Source organism: Schistocerca gregaria, chromosome 3, assembly GCF_023897955.1.
Source record: "Schistocerca gregaria isolate iqSchGreg1 chromosome 3, iqSchGreg1.2, whole genome shotgun sequence".
NCBI classification, from domain to species: Eukaryota; Metazoa; Arthropoda; class Insecta; order Orthoptera; family Acrididae; genus Schistocerca; species Schistocerca gregaria.
This window is the reverse complement of record NC_064922.1, coordinates 563,146,870-563,170,206: the sequence shown is the minus strand read 5'-3', so window position 1 is coordinate 563,170,206 and position 23,337 is coordinate 563,146,870. Positions and strand designations below refer to the sequence as shown.

Below are 23,337 nucleotides of genomic sequence, written 5' to 3'. Positions count from 1 at the left end.
TGGTAATGTTGTGTCCAATTCACGTCTCTTGCTGACCCACCTTACAGTGGATGTGGTAAAACGTCGTACACATTGGTTCCGTATTCGAATCGAGAAATTGGCGACATTGTGTTTAGTTATGGAAAGGCAAATGGCGGACGGCGTATCGGGAGATCTATCCCCGCCGACAGCAACCATAGTATGCAAGAGTTTCGCCGTCTATCCCAGACAGGGTCGTTCCAGGAAGCAGAGAATCATGGACGAACCCGAAATGTTGGGACACCAGACTTGGAGGTGATGTAATTTAAATCAAGATTTCCACCAACCGTAATATGCTCTGGGGACAAGAATGCCACTAATTTAAGGAACTATAAAAATGTCAGAGTGAACACAAGATCAAAACTTGAAAATTTTTGCCGTATTCTGTAGTGGCAAGCATAGCGTACGTAAAAAAGAAGGCGGGCAGATTTGTTAACATTGGATTGTCCACTTTCTTGCGATAAAACGCGCTACTTTGAACGTTTAAATCGTGTCAGTATTTCGTACTGAGACTGAAGCACAATTTCGAATAGGCAAGCGTTACAGGCACTTCAGATAATGTTCCATGTTTTTAGGCTTGAAAACAGCTTATGGGCTACTCCAATGAATAAAGTGTGACTTGCTTAAACCAAGAAAATCACTACCTCGATGGCATACATACTCCTAAACATAATTTACGATCTTTTCCTCGCATAGAAATGTGTTCAGTGTAGACGTTACGACAGCGTAGCAGCATTGTGGTGATGCTGTCTTAAACTCCGTTTCTCGCAAAAATAACTAGTATTATTCATCATACAGATGTGCAGCCATGACATCCGATTGGTACCTCGGAAGATATTTTCTGTTAGTATAAACGACAATGAACGCTTCGAACGTTCTATAGAGCGGTATGTGTAGGGGAAAAAAAAAGTTTCTGAAATTAGGTATTGAAAGGGTGACACACAAGATTTCGGCAAGGAACCCAGAATATATCTTGTTTGGAGCAGGAGATGTAAGGGCATGGAAAAAAGGAACTTGGCACTAAAAATTCAACTTATCACTTCCAGACGCGTACGAAAAGCAGGTTGAAAACGAATTTTTTATGAAGCAGTAAGAAGTGAGAGGGCTATAAATTCAGTAGGAGACATATCGACGAATTCGCCGAAGTCCCGGTGATAGATCGGAAATTCGACATACAGCTCAATGTGGGACACGAAATAAAGTGCGATGAACGGCATTACAAAACTGAAGAAGAGACAGCAAACTTCTTCCACATACAACCCAATGAAGCAGTGACCGCTTAAAACGGCTGTGTTGAGCCAACTGAACAGGAACTGCACAAAACCGTCTCCTGTATGCCTAATATGAAGCCTTCAAGGAATGCTGTCGAAGTAGTGGTGTGCGCAAAAATAGCTACTCTCCACCAGCCACAAGTTTTTTTTCCGGTAACTGCTTGCACGTCTTTATGCTTGTTATCTTCTCGAGTCGAGTACGTGATGTAAACGGATCATGTGGTCTGGACAGGTCGGACCTTCGAGAATTTGCAGAGAGAAGGGGGGGGGGGGGGGGGCGAGTTTGATGCCACAGTAATTCTGGTTTGTGAAATCCATGAAAAATATTATTTCTTCTACATCTACATACATACTCCACAACCCAAGGTACTCTGCACGGCGGAGAGGGGTACTACTACTACTACTACTACTACTATAAATAGAAGCAACTTTCTTTCCTATTCCACTAGCAAATCGAAGGAAGGAAAAACGACTGTCTTTGTATGAGCTCTAATTCCTCTTGTATAATCTTCACTGTCTTTACGTGAAATACTTGTTGGCGGCAGCAGATTCTTTCTGCAGTCATCTGCAAATGCCTGTTCTCTAAATTTTCTCAACAGTTTTTCCACGAGAAGAACGTTTTCTCTCCAGGGATTCCCATTTGAGTTCACGAATCATCACGGCAAAACTCGCTTGATACTCCATTCTACCGATAACAAGTCTAGCACCAGATTACTGGACTGCTTTGCTTCGATGTCTTCCTTTAATCCGACTTGGTGTGGATCTCAAACACTCGAGCAGTAGTTAAGAATGGGCCGCACAAGTCTTCTGTAAGCCGTCTCCTTTGTGGATGAGCTACACTGTACTAAAACTTACAACAAACCGAAATCGACGATTTGCTCTCCTTACTATCGCTCTTACGACCTCGTTCCATTTCATATAGTTTTGCAGCATTACTCCAAACTATTTAATTGACATGCCTTCATGTATAACAACAACAACGAACACCTAATAACCATTCAAATTATCATAAAAATTACAATAATTAAGAAGTCAATAATAATTAGGTGTTTTCGAAAGCCCCATAGCAATATTCGTACCATACCGGTTGCACGTTATTACAGACGCATCTTCAGGTTTATCTGCCAAAATACAAATCAGTGTGTGAAATTTTCGAAACTGTAGAAATACAGAACCATAGTGTTGATATTGACAGAGCACTGAAAGAGCTGAGTCGAAACAAGACCCCGGGAGTAGACAACATTCCTTTAGAACTACTGACACTGACAGCTTTGGGAGAGCCAGTCATGACAAAACTCTACCATCTGGTGAGCAAGATGTATGAGACAGGAGAATACCCACAAACTTCAAGAAGAATATAATAATTCCAATCCCCAAGAAAGCAGGTGTTGACAGATGTGAAAATTACCGAACTATCAGTCTAATAAGTCACAGCTGCAAAATACTAATACGAATTCTTTACAGACGAATGGAAAAACTAGTAGAGGCCAACCTTGGGGAAGATCAGTTTGGATTTCATAGAAATAACAGGTGAGGCAATACTGACCCTACAACTTATCTTAGAAGCTAGATTAAGGAAAGGCAAACCTACGTTTCTAGCATTTGTAGACTTAGAGAAAGCTTTTGACAATGTTGATTGGCATACCCTCTTTCAAATTCTGAGGGTGGCAGGGGTAAAATACAGGGAGCGAAAGGCTATTTACAATTTGTACAGAAACCAGATGGCAGTTATAACAGTCGAGGGGCATGAAAGGGAAGCAGTGGTTGGGAAGGGTGTGAGACAGGGTTGTTGCCTCTCCCAGATGTTATTCAATCTGTATATTGAGCAAGCAGTAAAGGAAACAAAAGAAAAATTCGGAGTAGGTAATAAAATTCATGGAGAAGAAATAAAAACTTTGAGGTTCGCCGATGACATTGTAATTCTGTCAGAGACAGCAAAGGACTTGGAAGAGCAGTTGAACGGAATGGACAGTGTCTTGAAAGGAGGATATAAGATGAACATCAACAAAAGCAAAACGAGGATAATGGAATGTAGTCGAATTAAGTCGGGTGATGCTGAGGGAATTAGATTAGGAAATGAGATACTTAAAGTAGTAAAGGTGGTTTGCTATTTGGGGAGTAAAATAACTGATGCTGGTCGAAGTAGAGAGGATATAAAATGTAGACTGGCAATGGCAAGGAAAGCGCTTCTGAAGAAGAGAAATTTGTTAACATCGAGTATAGATTTAAGTGTCAGGAAGTCATTTCTGAAAGTATTTGTATACAGTGTAGCCATATATGGAAGTGAAACATGGACGATAACTAGTTTGGACAAGAAGAGAATAGAAGCTTTCGAAATGTGGTGCTACAGAAGAATGCTGAAGATCAGATGGGTAGACCACATAACTAAGGAGGAGGTATTGAATAGAATTGGGGAGAAGAGGAGTTTGTGGCACAACTTGACAAAAAGAAGGGACCGGTTGGTAGGACATGTTCTGAGGCATCAAGGGATCACAAATTTAGCATTGGAGGGCAGCGTGGAGGGTAAAAATCGTAGAGGGAGATCAAGAGATGAATACACTAAGCAGATGCAGAAAGATGTAGGTTGTAGTAAGTACTGGGAATGAAGAAGCTTGCACAGGATAGAGTAGCAAGGAGAGCTGCATCAAACCAGTCTCAGGACTGAAGACAACAACAACAGTGTTGATATTCAACAAACAATGACGAGTACCCACAGTGGATGTATTTCCATGAAGTAGATGGACAATTTCGGGTAGTTACCCACGGTAAGTCAACATACAACAGCAGGTTGACTTTGTCCAGCAGGACACCACTAACCTATTCGAACCTTACATGACAGTTTTTCTTCCCTCCCTACATTATGAAGCAGTTTTGTGAAGTGTTTCGTTTGAAGGACTACGTGGTTTGTAAAGCAAGGTGAAAATGGCGACTACTCTTGATGCCTGACAGCAGAATTTATGCAACTATTTTAATTATTTTTAATTTTTTGCCTCAATGATGAGTCTAGCTCACCTATTCAACGATTATCCTACAGTGATTTTTGGAAAGACACTCTCCTCCATGTTTCAAAGGTAAAAAGCACTCTTTCATGGTACACTATCATATATGAAAATCACGGTTTTGGACAAAAATATTACAACACCGCGGGAAACGGTCTCATTACTGCCAAAGATTTTGTGACCATACTGGCTCATCAGGTGCATTCCAAGTTACAATGACGATGGAGATGGCGGTGGTGATGCGTATTCCAAGACGACAGATCCCTCTTGACACAGCTCGCATTGTCAAGGGCGAGGACTGTCCCAAGCGCCCCGGCTACCACACTCACCACTTCTCAATATTATCGAACCTTTATTACGATGTACTATGTAGAGAAGCGTGAGAGATCGCTCTACACATACATCATCGTCACATTTACACACGCACGCATGACCGAGGGAGGACTCTAACCTCCGCCGGGACCAGCCACACAGTCCATGACTGCAATACCTTAGACAGCTTTTTTCTTTTTTTTTCGTCGGTGGTCGTCGTGTTTGGTCGTTGCGGACGTCGCATGAAATCCGTGTAAGTTAGTTTGTTGGTCCTTCCACTTTTTTTTTTTTTTTTTTTTTTTTTTTTTTTTTTTTTTTTTTTTTTTTTTAATTACAGGGGCCAACCAGCTCTCTGACCGAACACGATGAGCTACCGTGCCGGCGTCCGCTCGGCTAATCCCGCGCGGCGAATAATGGTTTAAGACACCCTTATTCACTCCTAGACGACTGCGAACTATTTTGAACGCGAACAGGTTTCCTACACCGTATTAGGCACGGCAATGTGTTTTGTTTTTGGCGTTTCCATATTTTTGACCAGCCCCTGTGTTGTGTAACAGGATTGCAAAAATTACGTGCCATTCATTTAAATTAAAGCTTTGGAAACTTGTTAGTTTCAAAACCCAAGTTTCTTTCTTGTGCATGTACACAGATATATTTCTGTTCTTATCAGTGACTTATTTGATGTGTCGTTCTCTATTTTGGTTATTGTGTTTTTCTTCCTCAATGAGCACTGATAGCCGGCCATTGTGCAATGAAGCAACGCATTGCTCAAATATTTTTACTAGTAGCTTTCGAACATATATAGTTAACATGATAAAGTACCAAAAACTTTTTTGCTTTATATTACATCTTAAGATTTGGGCAAAACATTTGGTACTAAATTCGCGTTACTAATTCGCGCACGAAGATAGCTTCACAGATAAAAATTTTGGTAAGACTATCATATTTTTACTAGTACGAAAGAAATCCCAACTGGAACAGTAAGAGAATGCCTACTTACCAGAGCACAGTAGTTCAGAAATATAACCGAATGACGACATAAAAAACCATATATACACTCCTGGAAATTGAAATAAGAACACCGTGAATTCATTGTCCCAGGAAGGGGAAACTTTATTGACCCATTCCTGGGGTCAGATACATCACATGATCACACTGACAGAACCACAGGCACATAGAGACAGGCAACAGAGCATGCACAATGTCGGCACTAGTACAGTGTATATCCACCTTTCGCAGCAATGCAGGCTGCTATTCTCCCATGGAGACGATCGTAGAGATGCTGGATGTAGTCCTGTGGAACGGCTTGCCATGCCATTTCCACCTGGCGCCTCAGTTGGACCAGCGTTCGTGCTGGACGTGCAGACCGCGTGAGACGACGCTTCATCCAGTCCCAAACATGCTCAATGGGGGACAGATCCGGAGATCTTGCTGGCCAGGGTAGTTGACTTACACCTTCTAGAGCACGTTGGGTGGCACGGGATACATGCGGACGTGCATTGTCCTGTTGGAACAGCAAGTTCCCTTGCCGGTCTAGGAATGGTAGAACGATGGGTTCGATGGCGGTTTGGATGTACCGTGCACTATTCAGTGTCCCCTCGACGATCACCAGAGGTGTACGGCCAGTGTAGGAGATCGCTCCCCACACCATGATGCCGGGTGTTGGCCCTGTGTGCCTCGGTCGTATGCAGTCCTGATTGTGGCGCTCACCTGCACGGCGCTAAACACGCATACGACCATCATTAGCACCAAGGCAGAAGCGACTCTCATCGCTCAAGACGACACGTCTCCATTCGTCCCTTCATTCACGCCTGTCGCGACACCACTGGAGGCGGGCTGCACGATGTTGGGGCGTGAGCGGAAGACGGCCTAACGGTGTGCGGGACCGTAGCCCAGCTTCATGGAGACGATTGCGAATGGTCCTCTCCGATACCCCAGGAGCAACAGTGTGCCTAATTTGCTGGGAAGTGGCGGTGCGGTCCCCTACGGCACTGCGTAGGATCCTACGGTCTTGGCGTGCATCCGTGCATCGCTGCGGTCCGGTCCCAGGTCGACGGGCACGTGCACCTTCCGCCGACCACTGGCGACAACATCGATGTACTGTGGAGACCTCACGCCCCACGTGTTGAGCAATTCGGCGGTACGTCCACCCGGCCTCCCGCATGCCCACTATACGCCCTAGCTCAAAGTCCGTCAACTGCACATACTGTTCACGTCCACGCTGTCGCGGCATGCTACCAGTGTTAAAGACTGCGATGGACCTCCGTATGCCACGGCAAACTGGCTGACACTGACGGCGGCGGTGCACAAATGCTGCGCAGCTAGCGCCATTCGACGGCCAACACCGCGGTTCCTAGTGTGTCCGCTGTGCCGTGCGTGTGATAATTGCTTGTACAGCCCTCTCGCAGTGTCCGGAGCAAGTATGGTAGGTCTGACACACCGGTGTCAATGTGTTCTTTTTTCCATTTCCAGGAATGTATTTGGAAAAATGGTGGAATCAGCAATGCACGTGTTTGTGAACGAGGAACATCAGCTGATTAATTCAAATCAGCGCCCAGATTCTCAAATACATATGCTAACAGTGGTGGGTAACAATATTTTGAGATACTGAACCAAAGGTCGTAAATGAGGTCTTAAATGGGCAATGCGCGTAAAGCCTTTTTGTTAAGCTGCTTATGTTTCATACCGAACAACTCTGCAACGTCCACATTGGTGACGCTACTTCTAAAAACAACGTACAATGGTCTGTGACAAATGCACAGAGAAATTTACCATGACCTCGTGAATCGTTGCCAAAGATGACACGCTACCCACTACAGGAAATTTTAGATATCCAGGTAGGTTATGAACAATGTAGAAAAAGACAGATTGCTATTGTCGAAAGAAAACACGTTAAGTTGCAGACAGGTACAATTAAAAGACGCTTACAGAAATCTTTCGGCCACAGCCTTCATCAAGTAAACACACACACACACACACACACACACACACACACACACACACACACACACACACACACACACAGAGAGAGAGAGAGAGAGAGAGAGAGAGAGAGAGAGAGAGAGAGAGAGAGCTACCTCCAGCATCTCGGGCCGGAACGACATTCAGTTATCACCACAAGATGTTACGTGGCAAATCAACATAGTTCCGCAGTGTTATGAAGTGTTTTCTTATTTACTATTATCATCATGTTCACAGAGTACCGATGGGAAATCCAGTTAAATCCACTGAAATCATGCTTCAGTTTAAGTAAGCTGATTACTTTACTTCAAACGTTTTCAGCACTTTTTATAACGAATTTTCCACGTATAAAAATGGATGATGTGCTCAAAAATCCCACATCAAAATTATCACACAGTCCATGTGCAAAGAATAAGCAAATTGGTGAACGAATTACCAATGTGTTGCACACAATAAACCGGAAAATTACAATAGAAGATAGCGAAACGTGGGCTTTGTTTCGTTATAGCTTCAGTGCCTCCGCAAGTTCTGTAACAATCATTTCATTTCGTCATTTCTGTACTTTGCCATCGAACTGGCACACATTGTGAAATGATAGATAATAAGCTGACGTAAATGAATATCCTACGCAAACATTCGGCACGTCAGCGCAGAAAACTGGCAGACTTCCAGAATTATGTTTTGCTCAATGATAAATGAGAAAGGAAGATCTCCGTGGACCTCAGTCTCCTTGAAATAATTATCTCCGGTTTCACACGTCCTATGATTCATGCAAGTGGCACCACATTACTGTAGTCGACATCTGAAACGCGAACACTTTTTATCACGGCAGTGCAACAGTGTCTTTAGCAAAAAAGGTTATATATATGATGTTCTCCCACTTTGTAGAAGTGTTAACAATTAGTGGATCTCACCCATGAAGCTGAATCCTATACAATTTGTGAAATTTAATTAGCTGTCAGAATATCTTCATTTGAATCCTAATGTTCCGCATTACTTTAGATGTGTGCAAAGGTGAAAGAGGATGCCATACATGCTGACAACGACGAATAGGTATTCCACCAATTTCTATTTAACCACCTACAGTTTTCCCATTGAGAAATTGTCTGTAGATGTACTGTAGAGACGGACGATGGGGATTTTTTAATGTAAGTCCGCAGGTTTTCGTAGCCGTTGTCATCGATTGTGAGATCTGCAGTCGTTCGGTCACGTCATGTTCCTCTTCAAATTTCTTCAACGCTCGACGTTTCGATCCCTCTACTGCCATCATCTTATAAGTGAACGTAGCACTGTTTTTAGACGGTGTCCAATAATCCAGTAAAGGTATTAGAAACCTGAATAAGATTCCAGCGCAGGAATGGAAATATTGAGCATTGAGGCTAGGAATTTGACACGGACCAGCTACTTGAAAGATTTTACCATCAACGAACTTTTTCGTTTGAAACTCTAGTCTCTGTCCTACTGATTTCCAGTTGATCCAACAAACTCGCAGATAATTAGTATTAAGAACCACAGAAAACATTGGCTAACAGACATGGCAGGTTTTGGTACAGGGGCACACCACCATTCACTGTTTCGATCGCAGTTTTGTTTGTAGCCTGAAATGGCCAACTATATCTCATGAACATTAAGAACACAATATTAGTTGGTTTGTTTTTACACTGGTTCAACACTCAATGTAAATTCGTTTCGACTTTTGCTGTGTGTCAGTATCAATAGCAAATCCATCTGTAGGTATGATGGGCAGGCGCCAGCGTTTTACCTTTCATTCATTATGTTTTCTCTCGTGTTACCGATCACTGTCGAAACTACTACAAATATAGCAACACGTTTCCTGCCTGACAGCAAAATAACGTTTGCTAATCTCATCGAAGACAAAATTATCTGTGCTACTCATTTTTATTCACTTCCACGATGAGTTTCGATGGCTTGCACCGCCATGTTAAGGTGTATCAGTGGATTACTTGATAATTTCCTTTCCTTTATATACTCCGTTCTTGCCTTGCGCTTCAATTCGTCGATATTCGAGCTACAAGCACATTCCAAGTCGTGATATGTGTACATTTGTATCATTTAATAGCACACGGATCGAAACTAGTTAAGTGCATAGAAAAATAAAATCTTATGCAATCCACCAAACCGCCTGAGGGCGGAAGCACTCGAAACGCGTTGTGGAAAGAAATGGAAGTGACTGACACAGATAATTGTTTTTAGTTTCCCTGCTTTATCACAAATAGTTGCAGTTACAAATCAGTCGCACGTGGACAACAAAGGTTAAATCTCATACTGACTATACTCTTCCAGTTAAACATATTGTAGGTTCCAGGTACCTATTACAAACGGATCGCATTAGTAGGTTTGATGATTTATAAACAGATTTTAAATAATTATAAATTTTACTCTGCTAAAAACTGTGCTTCGTTTTATCGATCCCACCCCTTCTACAAAAGTAATAAGAGTTGTCCCTCGTCAACTCTCGTCCTGCATGCGCTCTTCGACTATACAGTACATTTTCAACTTATATGCCTGTATGGCATCTGCTGTGTCATACATGTTGAATCGTTTACTGTCCAATACAATATTTTTCTCTTTGTTTTGAACTGTGCTTGTAGTTCTGGGATGTGCATCATGCCGATCACATTAAAGAGAATTGTTGCCTCGTTTGAAACAAGCCATCCTTTGCTAAACTCGTGAATATGAAGCAACAGACCACATTCACTTCTATACTGTACAAACCGCTAAATGCATGGTGAACGACACTTTGCATTGTACTAAGTACTGAAGCTTCTTGCCGTTCCCGAAGTAGGAGCTGGAGGAATTATTGCTTGAATTCCTCTTTGCGTGCGTATCTTGTCTTTGCATCCCTAGCGGAACCATGCATGGGGTTTTCCAGTATATTCATAGCCCCCTCAAGTAACACTGACTGTTGAAACGTGGTACGTACACTTTCGAAGGAAAATTAATATACGTCTTTAAATGTCTGTCAGTTCAAGTTTTTCCATCTTCTCCATGATGCTCCGTGATTTGAACAAACGTATGACCATTCGCGCCGTCGTCCTTTCTGTGTGTTCAGCATTCTCTTTTAGTCGTACTTGGTGTGGCTTCCACACATTTGGACAATATGCTAAGATTGGACACACATGTGCTTTGTAAATAGTTTCCTTTGCAGACTCCCACTTTTTTTGTTTTTGTTTCCTGCCAATGAACCACTCTTGCCACTTGTCTAAAATAGGACCAAACCTGTGCTATCATTCCATTTCATATCCATACAAATATCCGACACACAGGTATTCGTATGGACTGAATAAATCTAATTGTGGCTCATTTATGTTATAGTCACAGGATGCGTTTTGCCAAGTGCAGACTTTTACATTGCTGAAAATCTGAAGTAAGTCGCCAATCTTTGTAGCATTTTGAAATTCTTACATCTTTTCGAATTTGGATGAGCATGGGAGTCATGTTTCTGCGAAGTCTTGTTCTCTGCAAGCTTCTTGTTCTCTATAGACTCTGGGTAACCGGTTCCACTATTTTGTAGCAGAAGACAAAAGCAAAATACTATTTTAGTTCATGGCTCACAACAAAATGTCTTCGAAAAATCAGTGTTTCGGCTTTAAAAATAACCAATTGTAAGTATTAACAACCATGTTTGTTAGGCAAATAAAAACTAAAGAAATATACACGTACATTTAGTTCAAACAATTCCTACGCCAACAATGAGGTTTAAAGTTAAGGCTTTAAATTATCTTACTGGCTACTTGTTTTGCACCTATAGTTCATACTAATCAAGCCACTTATAATAATTCAGTTGTCTTTACATATGGAAGACGCCACTTCCGTAACATGGAACTCGTTTCAAACAGTCGGAGTTCCTTTTCTACTCTTTTAGGACTCTCAGCGGCAATACCCCTAGGAACTTTATGCGAATGAGGTTGCCATTTGAGAGGTGACTCAGTCGTGTACGCCCATACAAAATAATTACGTCTGTTTCTTTTAGGATTATGAGCCGTCCGAATGTTAATATTAAAACGAAGGCTTTTTTTATTTTCAACTGATACGGTGCGGCTCTATGTTGCAGCCGGTATCTGGGCCTAGTCGGCGTGCAAATGAGTAAACGAGGCCCTGTTGAGCATTTGTCACCATTTGCTGTATGCACACGTCTTGTTCCTTAGCACTATTTACGGCCATAAATATGAGTTTACTGAATTGGCTACTTGAATGACGCGAAGTTATTTGCGTGGCCAACGGGGAGGAATATGAATAAGCGACTGTACTTTAAAAACTAACTAAAATTCCGCGATCAGACCGTGACGACCACGTGACGTCCGCCGGCCGCCGTGCCATCCTCTTCCGTGTGGCGTCGCGAGGCTGCAGTATGGAGGAGCATGGAGTCAGCACGCAACTCTCCCGGCCGTTCTCGACTTTCCCCGGCATTGGAGCCAGTGCTTCTAATTCAAGCAGCTCATCATCGCGAGGCTGAGTGCGCCCCGTTCCAGTCCTCCCGCCAAGTGACAGTCCCTGGCAGTACCGCGAAATAGGCTGAACTCTCCGCTTTAGCGTCTGACGCGCTAATCGCACGGCTACGGAGGCGCACTGCGATCGTATTTTGTTTAACGTTATTTTGGTTGTAACGGTATTTCGGTTGATATAAATTTTTGCTTTGACGTAATCAAACTGTCGCATAATTGTAGAGGCATTCGTGGCCACTTGTTAAACGTCGCATCCTTGAAGCTACTATCAATCAGACAATGCTGGCGTAACTCCTACTAGATTCTCTTCTGGCGTACTAGTTCTCTCTACCTTCATCCCGTTCTTTGGTGCTTGCCTCTTAGCTACCCGCACAGAACGTGCTAATAGAAGATAAAACTCTGCCAGTAAACATAACAGGTGCCGGATACCACTTATGTGTAAACATGTAAATAGTTGTTGACACTTGTCAAGTCTAATTTTGGGGGAGGGGTACCAAATATAAGGCAAAAGTGTACATGATTTTCCCATGATTCCTTTGACAGACACATAAGGGATGTCGAGCAGTCTTACAAGGAGAGGTCCCCCGGCGATGGAATCGACTTTTTAAAACCACATATGCGGTGATGTAGGTACAAGTCACAGGTATCACATGCTGCAGCCACTCACAATCGTGAGCCCTCGTTTGCGAGTAATGAAAAAACAGAATTTTGGGTGACGCTCGCTACAGTTAAATAGCGATGCGTTAGACAGACTGGTTGTTTGGTGTAATGGATAGGATAATTGCTCCACATGCGGCAGGTTGTTCGAATCTTGTCAGGTACAACAAGCTTCCATTTTTAAAAATTTTTATCGAAGTAGTTTTGATCACTTTTTATTCAGTTAACTGGTTTAAATGATTTTTTTTAGTTCTAGTATTCCTTTGCTACATTATTTTCAGCACTGTATGGACTTTTCCTTTTTCTTCAAATCATTCTTTTTTCACTGTAAAATTTTTGTAAACGTGAATTTAATTGTATTGATGCATTACGATATTCAATAATTTGAAAATTTTGATCTATCAATTAAAAAACAAAAGACGAAATAATCTACTTATATTGACTGTGCAGTGGTCTGATAATGTGTGTTTTCTAATCAGAGGTTTGCATGGTAATCGTCATGCAAACAGTGAAAACGAACTAAATTCCTCTTGCGCTATAGACACAATAACGCAGATGAAGACGTAAATGAAAGAAGCAAAACGAAATTCTAGCGAAATGGGAAATAGATATAATGATCGTAATAACTTTGATGACTAACAGGGTGATAAAAAGATGGCAAATTAACACACAAAATTAATTAAAAACTCATAAACAAATATTTCATGATGGAAAAAGAATGATACGAAAAAAATGAGAGAAAATGAAGAAGTTGATGTCAAGATTAAAATGTGACAAAAGAATGGAAATAAAAATGTACTGCGCCTGAGGAGATTCGAAACCGTAACTTCCTGCATGTGAAGCTATCATCTTACCCGTCATCCCACGCAATGAGACGACGTAATACGGATTTTTCTTGCTATGGTGAAGGGCTGCAGAGTGTGATACCTAGAATCGTAACCTATATCACTATACATTTGGTTTCAAAACGTCTATCCGGCCGCTGCGGACCACTCCTTGTTAGTAGATACAGTTTTAATAAGGAACCCGTGCCAGGAAACGCAACATCTGAACATGAAGTACGTCTGCAGAACGGATTACTTTCAAAATAATGAGGGCGCCGTCATCAATCACTGTTCTAATTATGACATCACACACACCATTTTGGTGCGTCTACAATAACTGCTGCAAGAAACTGGTACGTTTACAACTAGAAGGTTTAACTGTGGTTCATCACATAGGGATGGCAGTTATCGGTTATATCGGTTTCTTTCAACGCGTCTAAGCTGACTGAAAGCCGCTCAAAACACCGGTTCCTGAAACAGACAATTTTCTGTTTGTTATTCCTATTACTTCTTGTAGTAAACTTAGAAATCGAACAAAGATTGAAAAACTTTGATTCAGTTCCAAGATGCATGGAATCAAAATATTCAATTAAACAAGCACATGAAACAAAACTTACTCCGCCCACCGTTTGTTGCGTTTCTCGAAAAGTGATAAGTGGTTAATACTAAAAAGGAGAAAAAAAACAGTATACTTCCACTGGTTCAAATTTTGTAGTGTGTTCGAAATTCACGTTCTAATTGGGATCATGTCACTGTTTGGGCATTGCGAATAGTCAGTCCTAAAGGGTGAAAACTGATATTTAAAAACTGTGTCTGGGTGTCAATTTGTACGTTTTCAAGAGCTACAAGCAGCCAGAGGTTTATTATGTCATGATAAAAATAAGTCAGATACTTTCTATTTTTATTGTATGCTATGAATGAAATAATGTTCAGTCTTTAATTACTGTTACCATACTTCCCATCCTCTTTTATATTTCATAGAACGGCAGACAAATCCTCAGTCTTTTAAAGAAAATGCATTGCAATTCACTTTGTAAAAATACTTCCAGGCTAGGGATGGTGCTATTCTGCAAGACAACGGACGTCCGGTGACGATAGCGAGAAACTACCGTATAGACCAAGTAGCGGCTAGAGTTGCATGCTATACGTACCTTAAGCCACGACACACGGCAACGGGGACATTATGGTCTTAACAATACTGTACCAATTTTCGTCACGTGTTTCTTGCTAGTTTTCGTCGGCACTGATATGACAATAGCACTAACAGCTTTTTCCATTCTCTATAATACCGCAATATTTTACAAACGAAAATTATTCAATTTTTCAAAAAGGTTCTTTGGAAATGACATTGAAACTTCTTTTTGTACGCAAACGGCGCATTTCCGTACAAACGTTCCTTGTCAAAACTTTATCTACTAAGTTCGCTCTACAACCCCGGAGTACAGTAACAGGAATTTTAAATCTAACCCCCCCCCCCCCCCCCCAAATCCATAATGCGTGCGACAGATTCGACGACACGCACCGGCTAAAAACCAGTGGTTTCGCTGAAAGATGTAGGTCTAATTCACATTAGACGTAATCAGAGAATTAACTAAGAAAATAGGTGGTAAGCAACTGGGCGTGGCAAAATGAAATTGAATTAGTCGGCGCCGATGAAGTGGCGTGTCTGGTAGCGGCACCGACCATAGTAGTGAGTGAGGGGGCAGAGCACAGCGCACACATACAGGCGGCTCGCTGCTTGAAGGCCGCCGGGTCGCCGAACAAAGGACGAACCGAGGGCCGGGCCGCAGCGCGAGGACAAGCCGTGCGTGTCTGGGCCGCACCCGCACTTCTCTTTGCATTAGCAATGCACTCGCATGCAAATATGGCTAATACCAAAGCTACTGAACACAGCGCGCGCAGTGCTCTGTGCGCGTACGTGTGAAGGGTCAGTGACCACTGGAACGTGGTCACGTAAGTGACGGCTGAAGCGACTGATGACTCAGCTGCATGTAATCATGTTCTGCTTTAAATGGGCCCTCCCAAGTTCAATAACATTGTCAAACTGTCAATATATTGACCGTCCGAGAGCGCATATTAACGTATTGTCAATACTAGAAATGTTGATGAGCGGTATTGATTGACCTCCAATATTCTCAGTATTGACAATATATACTTAACGTGTGATGTCAAATATTGGCGGTCTGACAATTTGCTCCATTCAGATGTTAACACAAATTCAGGAAGAGCCATGCGACGTTAGTGTGCTCTGTTTATGCTTTTTTATCCACCGTTGTGTACATAATACTTCTATTTTAAGGATTAACACAAAAGAGTCGAGGGGCATGAAAAGGAAGCAGTGGTGGGGAAGGGAGTGAGACGGGGTTGTAGTCTATCTCCGATTTTATTCAATCTGTATATTGGGCAAGAAGTAGAGGAAACAAAAGAAAAATTCGGAGTAGGAATTAAAATCCATGGAGAAGAAATAAAAACTTTGAGGTTTGCCGATATTGTAATTCTGTCAGACACGGCAAAGGACTTGGAAGAGCAGTTGAATGGAATGGACAGTGTCATGAAAGAAGGGTATAATATGAACATCAACAAAAGCAAAACGAGGATAATGGAATGTAGTCGAATTAAATAAGGTGATGATGAGGGAATTAGCTTAAGAAATGAGACACTTAAAGTAGTAAAGGAGTTTTGCTATTGGGGAGCAAAATAACTGATTATGGTTGAAGTAGAGAGGATATAAAATGTAGACTGGCAACGGCAAGGAAAGCGTTTCTGAAGAAGAGAAATTTGTTAACATCGAGTATGGATTTAAGTGTCAGGAAGTCGTTTCTGAAAGTATTTGTATGGAGGGTAGCCATGTATGGAAGAGAAACATGGACGATAAATAGTTTGGACAAGAAGAGAATAGAAGCCTTCGAAATGTGGTGCTACAGAAGAATGCTGAAGATTAGATGGGTAGATCACATAACTAACGAGGAGGTACTGAATAGGATTGGGGAGGAGAGAAGTTTGTGGCACAACTTGACTAGAAGAAGGGATCGGTTGGTAGGACCTTTTCTTTGAGGCATCAAGGGATCACAAATTTAGCATTGGAGGGCAGCGTGGAGGGTAAAAATCGTAGAGGGAGACCAAGAGATGAATACACTAAACAGATCCAGAAGGATGTAGGTTGCAGTAGGTACTGAGAGATGATGAAGCTTGCACAGGATAGAGTAGCATGGAGAGCTGCATCAAACCAGTCTCAGGACTGAAGACCACAACAACAACACCAAAGCATTTTAAAAGGCGTACGCAAGGGTAATCATTGTATATGCCACTTTAGGATGGTTAACGATGGACACTATGACACCACTTACTTCATTAATCTGAAAATGCAGGACAGACTACTGTGTTCGCCGCGGGGGATTAGCCGAGGGGTCTCAGGCGCTGCAGCCATGGACTGTCGGGCTGGTCCCGGCGGAGGTTCGAATCCTCCCTCGGGCGTGCGTGTGTTCTTAGGACAACTTAGGTTAAGTAGTGTGTAAGCTTACGGAATGATGACCTTAGCAGTTTAGTCGCATAAGATTTCATACACTGCTGTGTTTCACAGCGGTTTTGAAAAAAGCTAAAAAAGTCATTATCTGCAACAACAACTAATAGGTCTGCGAAATGCATGCAGTTTTGGCAAATTATCAAAAAGCATAAAAAAGTTAATTACTTGAACAGGTCCTTGTCAGGCAGACTGAAGTACTTCGCATGTTTCCTTTCCATGGACTTTTACTATCTGTGCTTGCTGGTATTGCAGAACAAAACTTAGAGCATTAGAATGAATGTGTGTCGCCAGACATCTACAAGTTACTCCTAATCTCTTGTCGGATGTGATAGCCTCTCTCATTGACGTATTCTGCTTCTTCATTTTGTCTCTTATCAACAAAAGTAACTTACAGAACGTTCCAAAACTCATCGGAAAATAGTTTATGAAATCTTTCGGGTGCGTGATTCTTATTTCACTCAGTAAATTAACCAATCTCTTCTGTTTTCAACCAATCTCGGACCCGTTTCCTCTTTTTCGTAGTTTTCTATTACTTGCAGACTAGAGCTAATGTATTTGAGCACATGCTTTCTATTGGGTTTTAGACGTTTTACTCTCGTAAAATAGTGTTTTCCAATGTCAGTTTTTATCATGTAATATATTTTGTGAAGTCGCTTCAACATATTGAAGGTCTGACGAACTTGTCAATAAATACTGAACGTGCGCAGAACCTTAATAAATTGTGCTTAGCATTTAATTCCGATGATTGCAGCTTACCAACTGCAATCAATTTGCACAACGTCTAAACTTATTCGCCAAATCTGCTGCTGACGTCTATTCTTTCCCGGAAATAGTGCAGAAGCATTAAATCGGAAAAATAAATATTTTAACATCATATAAACTGGGGTGTTTTCGGAGATATTTGTCTTGGTTGTATCCTTGTACGGAAGTGAAACGGGGACCATAAACAGTTCAGTAAAGAAGAAACTAAAAGCTTTTGAAAAATGATGCTGTAGAAGAATGAGCGTCTTGCTTTCGTGCCTGAGGTGTAACTGGTTCGAATATAAGCTGAGATGTTAGGAAGTTTAATTAGTATTATTCAGATGCTTGTCTGCTATGTGGCTTTGCATGAAGTGAAATGTCATGCTACAGTGAAGATCCGGTAACTAATGTAGAATCATTAAACCTAATTGCGCAAAAAAACTGTGTGGCGTAACTTGAGTATAACAATGCTTTTTTTTTTGACAGGTTACACACTGAGGCACAATGGGATCATCAGTGTAATGATGTAGGGAAACGCGTGTGCGTGTGAATAGTCTGTCAAGGGACCATGGGCATTGCCTGAAGAGAGGCATGCCCTTCTCACATCCAACAGCTATATCGCTACAATGAAGTATGCCGCCGTGGAACTGCCAAAATTTTCCATGATATACCATAAGCGGCAGCAATAGAACTTAAAGAGTGGAGTCAAGGGCAGTGTCCCAAAAGTGCACTCGTTTCAATTTTAACAGCTCTTTTATTACTGTTTTCCATTTGCGAAATCCTTTCAATGGTACATGCTAAACAGCGTAACACTTCAACAAGGCAATACGTTGGGTGGTTATCGTCTGCTGCTCTGCCACAGTATTTTCCGACGGTAACTGGAAATTGTTTAATGGAAACAATTAATTCTAGGTCTCAAATCGATGATGAGTGACGATATTCGTAGATTCTTACAATAACAGATAAGCGCCGAACCTGTCATGATAGGGCACCTCAGATTTTGTAAAGGCTTAAGGCGGAAATTCGGGATTCATGTTTTCTCCTCCGATAGTTTACCGTGTGTACTGGAGTATTTTTCCATCTTTTATAGAAGTTAGAGTAGGGTTTTTTTCTGTTATAAAACATGTTTGACAAAATTCTTTTACAGTGCAATAGGGGCCTAAGAAATTAATTTCCTATCGTAACTCTCAGGTCTTCTTTCCCTTTATTAAATATTTTATCGTGTCAACAAACAAGCAATCCGAATGACCAGTATATAGTTTTCCCTATCAACAAATCTCCATTCCCTTACTGTGTCACACATCTGTTTTCTCTTCTTTAGTATGCGTATTTTTTGGTGTCCGTCCACTGAAAAAGTAACTTTCCATTAGTCTTCAGCAACTCCATCTGCATTGTATTGGCATTTTCTTGTGGGAATTTGACTTGCTTTTCAGTCTCCTCTTGCTCCTTTCATCCAGTTACTTGGGGACGAATATATTGCATCCCATTTCTCATTGGAAACATCTTACACTCCGTCCTCATTAGAACAAAGACTCCATAACCTTCTCCATCATTACATCTAAGGAGACCGGGTTCCAGACTACCGTACGCCATGGAAAATAGTCGCTTTAACACTATCTCCACCACAAAGATCACAACACGAGCCAACTGTTCTGTTACAATAACACGATTTCTGTCAATGTAATGGTTTCTTCGTCGATGCATTACTCTGTTTTCCTGCAGTATTTGCATATAACCTCTCCAAAGAAATATAAAGTTGAGTGTTATATAAAAAGTGATGGTGCATGTTTCAGTAAGGATCAAATGCTTATATTTTCTGCTGTGTTATCTTTATGTCGTATTTGTAGCTACCCCTAGGAACGTCAGGTTATAACTAGCTGTGGCTTTTCAGACAGTATCTGCTTCAAGAAGAAGAATGGATCAGCGCGACGTAAACGTTACTTACAAGCGATACATGAAGGTAGACGATAACTTTTAGTACCCGTTGAACCCTGAAATACTAACAGGCGCAAAATGTTACATCGATACTGTTTTGGTTTGAAATGGTGAAGTACAGCTTCAGCACAAGTACGATTAAATGAGAGACTAGCGACGTGATGCACGTATGCCCCAGACTACAGTGGCAGACGTCACCCGCAGTGCAAAAACAATTCTTTCTAACAATTAGTTGCTAATTTTATGCATTAAATTAATAGTGGCCACTATTCCATGGAACATTCAAGAGAAGATAAAGAATGTGTGTTGAGGCACAGAACCAATAAATAATTTGCCATTGCAGGTTCAACGTACGCCGAGCACGTTCAGGAGATGGCGAGCAGTACCTCGGACTAACAACGCAGAGGTGACAATGGCCATGCGGAAATTTTCGACCAGGCACTGTAATTAGGTGAAGCACGAGATGCAAAGCAAGCTCTGACTAGCAAACGTCATTCGAACACTCATCGGCTATAGGAAACAATTTGTTGACCTTGATAGAAGCAGTGTAAAATCTGTCTTACGACAAGCAACGAAAGATGCTAATAGTGCAAGCAGCACTTACTCGCAAAGGAAAATGATTTTTTTAAATGTATGTGCTTTAAGTCCCTTTCCTTTCACTCTTTATCACAGAAATCTGACTCTTAACAACTCATAAAATTCTGTAGGCCCAATCACGTAACTGACCGTGATATGAATTTTGTGTTATCTAGAAATCTTGGGTGGTTCTAGTAGCAATTATGTACAAACTTGTGTCTGTGAAAATTTAACAATCAGTTCAACGTCAATAAATGGGCTCTCGTAGGCAAAAACGTCCACAAAATGACTTACACCAACCTTCAAGTTTTTACTGCGAAAAATGAGGTGATCTTACACACACACACACACACACACACACACACACACACACACACACACACAGTTTGCAACTTAAATACTGACAATGTAATTAAATAACTACTGGAACCTATTCAACTAATATTTTTCTCCCCATATGCCTTAGATTCTATTAAAATATACAGTACATTCGTTAATAAAGAAAATATCTACCGGATTTTTCATTTTGAAGCGACAGAGCGCCGCACGCAAATAATCTTTGCGCAAATGAAGAATTAACACTCTTAGACTGCACAAGCTGTAGATTAACCGGTATATTTCCGATTCGTTGAATGTATTTTCAGTTACTATTAAAATAAGATACATACGATGATAGGTAAACCGATGGATGTAGGCGCCACCACGCCAACCCAATAGTCCCACGACAAACACTATTAAGAAATTTATCAGTTCAGTAGGAGAGACTATTAGGTACTCACCTGGTTTACTGACGTGAAAATAATGCTGCGACTCTTGCTAAAATTTTTTCTTAAACGTATCCAATTTCGTTTTCTTGACAATCATTCGGTCGGATTTCGATGAGCGCGTAACGGCATTTAAGTTCCTTTCGAAAGTCTTACACAAAAAATGTTTCACTCGTAAACAACAGCGATATATTTGTTTCACTTTTCTGCAACGATTTAATTACCACTCTGTTTCCACTAACAATGACATGAAATCCGCATTAGAACTTTTTTTTTACCCAAACTCCTTTCACTTAGCACAGTTTTATCCGATATAAGTTTCTGTACTTTCTAAGCAGATGAGCACAAGTGATTTTTTTATCTTTGTGAGCTGAAAAAAAAATGCACTCAAGTCAGTACATGCACGAACTTTTCACAGTGAATCACCCACAACACATTCCTCCCGTCCACACGGCCGACTGCTGAACTAATGCTTTGCCTTACAACAAACCTGCGACGACGCTAGCGCTCAGTGGCGGTTTGTAGAACAACACAATCAATGTCAAACTGCGAGCTAGCCAACGTAAGCGAACAAAATTACTTCTGCGGTTAGCGTATGAAATACATTAGCATTAACTCTGTAGAACACTCGATTATTTCTTCGATCTATAACGCTAAGTTTGTTGTTAGGGTATGTGAGAGGGTTGAGCGGCTGGCCTAGTAAAAGCATGGTGAAAATTTTTAAGTGTAAAATTCAAGTACTATTTAAGCTAAAGTTGCCTTTGAAGAAATGTGAACATATGACAATCTGTATTGCTGAAAGCAGAACGACAGTTTTGTATACCGCATGCTTTCGCTCAGTAGCAGAAATATTTACGTGGGCCGTGGTAGTGTATTGCTTTTCTTGTTTGCTCGTATAGAGCGAGGTGAATGTGTTCCTAAAGTTTCAGGTGGATACCTAACCCTAAGTAAATGTATCGGAAGAGGTTTCCTGATCATCCGGATTATGTGTAACAAAAAATTTAAAGCAATGACGTACGCGTTAACTTTTGTAATAAGTAAATCGTCACTGTTAACCATGAAGTAATAAGGCTAAACGAAGATGATGGAAATAAAGAATAATAATGTGGTAATGGCATATTTATCAACCACGTTATTCATACACTGGCAACCGCTAAGAAGATGCTGACTTTACGGCTACTTGTGCGATGTATTTATTGTGTATAGTTCATTCTTAGTTTTCGATTATTTTGATTGGCAATTTATTTCAGAATGCTTCACTCCCAAAACTTATATTAAACAAACAAAAATGTTGTTTGTCCGCTGAAAGAGCCACGATTGGAGATAACATACACACAATTAGTAAACAACGTGCTTGATACCCTACCCAGAAGGTATATACTACACTAATAGCAAAAATACTTGCTGCCTCCAGGCTAGAGCATAGGTTATGAAGTTGTTTGCAATTTGCATTGTTGTATCATTTATAGTACATATCATATACAATCGCAATGCTTGATTTTTAGGATTGTGCTTTTTCAGCAAGAATTCTTACATGTATGCAATGCTTAGTATTTTACAGCTAACCCACAAATTCTTTTTGGCAGTTCAGTGCTAATGATATACACATACAATACTGGTAAAATATTCATTTCAAGAGAAATAATACTTACTCTTTGGGCCTCAGCTTTCAAAAATGGTAAAAGTCACATGATGATTCTGCTACAGTCTTCAATTTCGTGTAGCTTTATCTACAAAGTGAATGGGGATTTAGCAACACAGGCTGCACAGATTGATGTACTTTTGTGGTCTTCCAACATTTTTATTCCATTTAAAATTAGCATTTGTATTGTAGACTTACTGAACAAGTTGACATAGATAATAAACATAGAAATTGCATTATTATCAATTCCATTTCACTCGCTAGCCATAGCTCAACAGACAGTGTCAAGTTTACAATAATACATAATATGTAAAATGAATGCAATATTGCAGTTTGAACTACTGTGCCATGGTAGATAGTGTGAAACAAAAATGATAGAACAGTCAATACTGGAATGTATTACTATTAATAAGTCGGTACAGCTAGGCAGATTGTGTCACAAATTAGAAATTATATATTAAAACTAAGACAACAGACAAGTAGCATTACACATTACTGATGTTATAAACAGTGGTTACAAACAACAATGGCTGTTGCTTGAGCACACAAATCAGTAAAGGTATGAAAATGCTCAGTGGCAATATTCGAACATCTGATGGTATGTCTTTGAGCATCTTCAGAGCTTCTGCTGGAAAACTGACAGTATCT

The 23,337-nt window shown here is 40.9% G+C and overlaps 1 protein-coding gene across 6 annotated transcripts in view; it reads right to left on the bottom strand.

The window, feature by feature from the left end:
• Positions 1–21,508, bottom strand: part of LOC126356172 (Ca(2+)/calmodulin-responsive adenylate cyclase) — a 1,163,484-nt gene extending 1,141,976 nt beyond the window's left edge. For all 6 annotated transcript variants that reach the window (XM_050006929.1, XM_050006931.1, XM_050006933.1 and 3 more), the window contains exon 1: positions 21,063–21,508. The gene's annotated coding sequence lies outside the window, so the exon portion shown is untranslated. The remainder of the gene's footprint in view (positions 1–21,062) is intronic.
• Between the last annotated feature and the right edge of the window lie 1,829 nt (positions 21,509–23,337).